Here is a 6,757-nt window from a genome sequence, read left to right on the forward strand (position 1 = left end):
TTCGACACTCCCGGTACAATACCGATAAAGTACGAAACTTTTCCGGCGACCAAAATAAGACTTCCTATATATAAATCTTTACCTCCGGACCATTCCGGAACTCCTCGTGACATCTAGGATCTCATCCGGGACTCCGAACAACATTCGGTATACTGCATACTCATATTCATACAACCCTAGCGTCACCGAACCTTAAGTGTGTAGACCCTACGGGTTCGGTAGACACGTAGACATGACCAAGACGGTTCTCGGGCAATAACCAACAGCGGGATCTGGATACCCATGTTGGCTCCCACATGCTCCTCGATGATGTCATCGGATGAACCACGATGTCGAGGATTCGATCAAACCCTGTATACAATTCCCTTTGTCAATCGGTACGTTACATGCCCGAGACTCGATCGTCGGTATCCCAATACCTCGTTCAGTCTCGTTACCGGCAAGTCACTTTACTCGTACCGTAATGCATGATCCCGTGACCAAACACTTGGTCACTTTGAGCTCATTATGATGATGCATTACCGAGTGGGCCCAGAGATACCTCTCCGTCATACGGAGTGACAAATCCCAGTCTCGATCCGTGTCAACCCAATAGACACTTTCGGAGATACCTGTAGTGCACCTTTATAGTCACCCAGTTACGTTGTGACGTTTGGTACACCCAAAGCACTCTTAGGGCATCCGGGAGTTACATGATCTCATGGTCTAAGGAAGAGATACTTGACATTGAAAAAGCTCTAGCAAAACGAACTACACGATCTTGTGCTATGCTTAAGATTGGGTCTTGTCCATCACATCATTCTCCTAATGATGTGATCCCGTTGTCAATGACATCTAATGTCCATAGTCAGGAAACCATAACTATCTGTTGACCAACGAGCTAGTCAACTAGAGGCTCACTAGGGACATGTTATGGTCTATGTATTCACACGTGTATTACGATTTCCGGATAATACAATTATAGCATGAATAAGAGACAATTATCATGAACAAGGAAATATAATAATAATGCTTTTATTATTGCCTCTAGGGCATATTTCCAACACAATGCTACTTATGATGCCGCCACGTCACCTATATCCAAAGTTGTGCCACCTTTTTTTCTCAAAGAGAATGTTGGAGCCCGTGCAACAACCACACAAGTTGCACGTACAAATAACACATTTACTAGTAATAACATCTAAAGGACAAATGCCAGTATGCCACACAAGTTCATCTCCAATTCATGTGATAAATTTGTGCATAACTAATCTACATATATTCACAGCACTGCCGTTCACAATTTACCGCACTCCACTTACACGTTATAGATGGGCTACATGTCCTCCTCTATGTTCCATTCCTATGTGTTCTTCATGGATGGCACGATCCATAGCGGTGGGCAACATGAATCATTGTCACAGCTTTCTACTCTGGTTCCACACGATGGAGAGTCATCCAATCTGAAGCGGCATAAATCAGGGATAGCGTGTCCCAGCATGTTGTTCATCCGGCGGTGCACACTGAAGACACAACCATGCTTCATGAACATCAAGCCTTACATGTCGTGCACGGAAGGTGGCATTCGCTTCACAATGGGGTAGCTGTCCCAAATAAAAAGCGAGTACTCTCCAAGAGTGTTCCTCGGCACCCACGTAGCATCACGGGGGTCAAACTCGGCGCCGTTCATCTGGTACATGCGGCATCTCAGATCTGGACACATGGTGACGTACATAGTCAAGGTCCATGCATAATAATGTTGTGCTCAAATATGGCGGTCAGTAATACCATGCAGCAAATAGTACTACTCTGGTATAGAGGAAGTAAAATAATCGGCTTATTATATATAGCCACTCTTGGCTACATGGATGAGATAGTAAGACATGGAAAAACAAAAATGGTGGCAGCTAGTGGGTTCAAGTCTTACGCGAAGCCCTAAAAAAAGCTAGCTATACGTGTCCTCCAAGGTAAAAATTACTCCTACTAGTACTAGTAAGTAGTACAACAATGAAAGAGAAGGCGAGAGGGTTACAAAATGGAATACCTGGGTAGATGGTGATGGTCCGATCGTGGTAGATTGTGTGACCATGTTGCACATCAGTGGTACCATGGGTAATGACTGCTAAGATAGTTGATCCCAATATGCCAAAGTCAGCTACAAGGTTCTAGGTTAGACCGAATCGTGGATGCAAATGCACATCCAGGATCGGTGATCTTATTTTGATCGGGGGATGACTGGTCCCTGCAAAATAATGGAGTACCGTTAGGGATGCAAATGATGGTTTGTGCATTCCGTTTGTAATCTCCTGTACCGTAGGATGGCAACCAGATGAAACAAGCCCCCTGGCTTGTCACCGTGAAAATGCGGCCTAGATGGTGCACGGTGTCTTCGAACGTCTAGGGGTACAAATCTGCTGCCGCCAACATGCGCCAGCCTCTGCCGTTACTGCCTCTTGCATTGATGGCAATCCTTATGTCGAACACCGCGGTGAGATAGTAATCGTTGTAGCCGCGTCGCTTTGTCGGCGGGTCCGCAATTTCTATCTTCTTCAATCTCATGTAGGCATCATCATACGTATTCAAGCCCAACCAGTCCGGAAGGCCGATCCCAATGGTGGAGAAGGGGCTACGGGAATGGCCGCACTACTATGGATGTTTTGCAAAATGATGGAGGTATCAGGCCGGAGGTATGCAAGCCAATCTTCGTTGGCACTGACCCAGACCTATATATAAGACGGTGCGCATCGGAGAAATTACGGGATGGAAATGGAATAACTAAGTACTACATGATTAAATTCCATTACTGACCTGCTCATCGGACAAAATCCGACTACCTCTCAACGTCGGCAACTCTAGCGGAGTCAATGTGCAACCATGGCCAGGGAGCGGTGGACTGTTCAAAGGATTGTCCCATAGAAGAACCTTCTCCTCGAGGACGCATCAAAGACCAACAAGCATGGCTTTTTCCCAAGCCTATTTAAGCACCATCTTGAAAAAGTTGGTGCAAGAAGCACCGACTCTTGTGGTGATGAGGACGTCAAAGCGGCATGCGATTTCTCCCAGAGGATCATCGTCCAAGGTCTCCTAGCCCCGACGAGGAGGAGAACCGCCTGGCGAATCCATGGGAGCAGCGAGGAAGTACCTTCTCTTCGAGGGGAGGGGAACTAGCGAGGAGGAGATAAGAGCATAGTAACCGCAGGGCCTCGTCCCTTCCAACTATAGATCGTTCCTTAGCGAAGGTGTGCGGCTATTATTTACTACTAGTACTAGCATTATGGGACGTTATGGGATTGCATTATACTGTAAATAATAGCACTAGTAAGAAAGTTTTGGCACTAGGTAGTAGTTTTTGGCGTGGATTAAGAAATTTTGGGTATATTTTTGCTATTTTTTGTACACACCAACTAGTGTCAAAAAATGTCTTACATTATGTGACGGAGGAGTACGTACTCGTACTGTAGCAGTACTAGTACTACTTTCTCTACTAGTAGTGCGATGTACTGTACTTCTAGTATAGTGCACCAGTTTTGAACTCTTGAATCTCAGGGCCAAGGAGCTACAGTTGGAAATGGAGGGTACTACTGTTCTCTAGAACCATTGTTGTACTATCAATGCAGGGAAAGTACACCTGCGTAGTGGCCTAGTGGGTACTCTCGGTGCTCTATTCAGCCGCTCCTCTCATGTAGCTGGCCTACTCAGCTGCTCCTCTCACGCACACACTAGCATCCTGTTTATCAACGATGGTTACCACGGGGGCAGAATATTTGAGTTATTTGATACAGCGAGACTAGGATTTTCGCTTCCATTTGTGGAGGTGTAATGGATCTCATCGAACTTTGTTAGTAGTTCCTTCTTTATGAATGAGATGAGGTGAAGCTTTTGCCTCCGTTTAAAAAAACATGTCAAGAGGAATTTCTTTTATAGAGCCGATAGTCGAGTGAAGTCCTTGCGTGCAATGCCACAAGCTATAGAGTAGTAGTAGAGCACTTTACGTACAGAGCCATATTGCACAGTTCCCAATGCCCCGCCAGGCTTTTCTGGCTCCTCGGGCTTAATTGGGAGGCGCTAGTTTAAATATGCTACTAGCTGATGAGGAAGCTGCAAGCGAGATGCGGCTAGGGCGAGCACGCGAGTCACGAGATGCTAGGAAGGAAAACCCGTTCACGTGGCTAGGCTATCAAGTGCACCCAAATTGTGGTGTCGCACGTCCGTTTGACCTCAAAACTCAAACTACCCGTGTAAAACTCAAACTACCCGTGTAAAATATTGGCTCACAGCGAAGTTACTCAAACTACCATGCTTCATGAACATCAAGCCTTACATGTTGTGCACGGAAGGTGGCATTCGCTTCACAATGGGGTAGCTGTCCCAAATAAAAAGCGAGTACTCTCCAAGAGTGTTCCTCGGCACCCACGTAGCATCACGGGGGTCAAACTCCGCGCCGTTCATCTGGTACAAGCGGCATCTCAGATCTGGACACATGGTGACGTACATAGTCAAGGTCCATGCATAATAATGTTGTGCTCAAATATGGCGGTCAATAATACCATGCAGCAAATAGTACTACTCTGGTATAGAGGAAGTAAAATAACCGGCTTATTATATATAGCCACTCTTGGCTACATGGATGAGATAGTAAGACATGGAAAAACAAAAATGGTGGCAGCTAGTGGGTTCAAGTCTTACGCGAAGCCCTAAAAAAAGCTAGCTATACGTGTCCGCCAAGGTAAAAAGTACTCCTACTAGTACTAGTAAGTAGTACAACAATGAAAGAGAAGGCGAGAGGGTTACAAAATGGAATACCTGGGTAGATGGTGATGGTCCGATCGTGGTAGATTGTGTGACCATGTTGCACATCAGTGGTACCATGGGTAATGACTGCTAAGATAGTTGATCCCAATATGCCAAAGTCAGCTACAAGGTTCTAGGTTAGACCGAATCGTGGATGCAAATGCACATCCAGGATCGGTGATCTTATTTTGATCGGGGGATGACTGGTCCCTGCAAAATAATGGAGTACCATCAGGGATGCAAATGATGGTTTGTGCATTCCGTTTGTAATCTTCTGTACCGTAGGATGGCAACCAGATGAAACAAGCCCCCTGGCTTGTCACCGTGAAAATGCGGCCTAGATGAACTACACGATCTACATGATCTTGTGCTATGCTTAAGATTGGGTCTTGTCCATCACATCATTCTCCTAATGATGTGATCCCGTTGTCAATGACATCTAATGTCCATAGTCAGGAAACCATAACTATCTGTTGACCAACGAGCTAGTCAACTAGAGGCTCACTAGGGACATGTTATGATCTATGTATTCACACGTGTATTACTATTTCCGGATAATACAATTATAGCATGAATAAGAGACAATTATCATGAACAAGGAAATATAATAATAATGATTTTATTATTGCCTCTAGGGCATATTTCCAATAGTCTCCCACTTGCACTAGAGTCAATAATCTAGTTACATTGTGATGAATCAAACACCCATAGAGTTCTGGTGCTGATCATGTTTTGCTCGCGAGAGAGGTTTAGTCAACGGATCTGCGACATTCAGATCCGTATGTACTTTGCAAATATCTATGTCTCCATCTTGAACATTTTCTCGAATGGAGTTGAAACGACGCTTGATGTGCCTGGTCTTCTTGTGAAACCTGGGCTCCTTGGCAAGGGCAATAGCTCCAGTGTTGTCACAGAAGAGTTTGATCGGCCCCGACGCATTGGGTATGACTCCTAGGTCGGTGATGAACTCCTTCACCCAAATTGCTTCATGCGCTGCCTCCGAGGCTGCCATGTACTCCGCTTCACATGTAGATCCCGCCACGACGCTCTGCTTGCAGCTGCACTAGCTTACTACTCCACCATTCAACATATACACGTATCCGGTTTGTGACTTAGAGTCATCCAGATCTGTGTCGAAGCTAGCGTCGACGTAACCCTTTACGACGAGCTCTTCATCACCTCCATAAACGAGAAACATGTCCTTTTTCCTTTTCAGGTACTTCAGGATATTCTTGACCGCTGTCCAGTGTTCCTTGCCGGGATTACTTTGGTACCTTCCTACCAAACTTTTGGCAACGTTTACATCAGGTCTGGTACACAGCATGGCATACATAATAGATCCTATGGCTGAAGCATAGGGGATGACGCTCATCTCTTCTTTATCTTTTGCCGTGGTCGGGCATTGAGCCGAGCTCAATCTCACACCTTGTAGTACCGGCAAGAACCCTTTCTTGGACTGATCCACTTTGAACTTCTTCAAAATCTTATCAAGGTATGTGCTTTGTGAAAGACCTATGAGGCGTCTCGATCTATTTCTACAGATCTTGATGCCTAATATATAAGCAGCTTCTCCAAGGTCCTTCATTGAAAAACACTTATTCAAGTAGGCCTTAATGCTGTCCAAGAATTCTATATCATTTCCCATCAAAAGTATGTCATCTACATATAATATGAGAAATGCTACAGAGCTCCCACTCACTTTCTTGTAAACGCAGGCTTCTCCATAAGTCTGCATAAACCCAAACGCTTTGATCATTTCATCAAATCGAATGTTCCAACTCCGAGATGCTTGCACCAACCCATAAATGGATCGCTGGAGCTTGCATACTTTATTAGCATTCTTAGGATCGACAAAACCCTCCGGCTGCATCATATACAGTTCTTCCTTAAGATGCCCGTTAAGGAATGCCGTTTTGTCGTCCATCTGCCATATCTCATAATCATAGTATGCGGCAATTGCTAACATGATTCGGACGGACTTAAGCTT

The sequence above is a fragment of the Triticum dicoccoides genome, chromosome 1B, assembly GCF_002162155.2.
Source record: "Triticum dicoccoides isolate Atlit2015 ecotype Zavitan chromosome 1B, WEW_v2.0, whole genome shotgun sequence".
NCBI lineage: Eukaryota > Viridiplantae > Streptophyta > Magnoliopsida > Poales > Poaceae > Triticum > Triticum dicoccoides.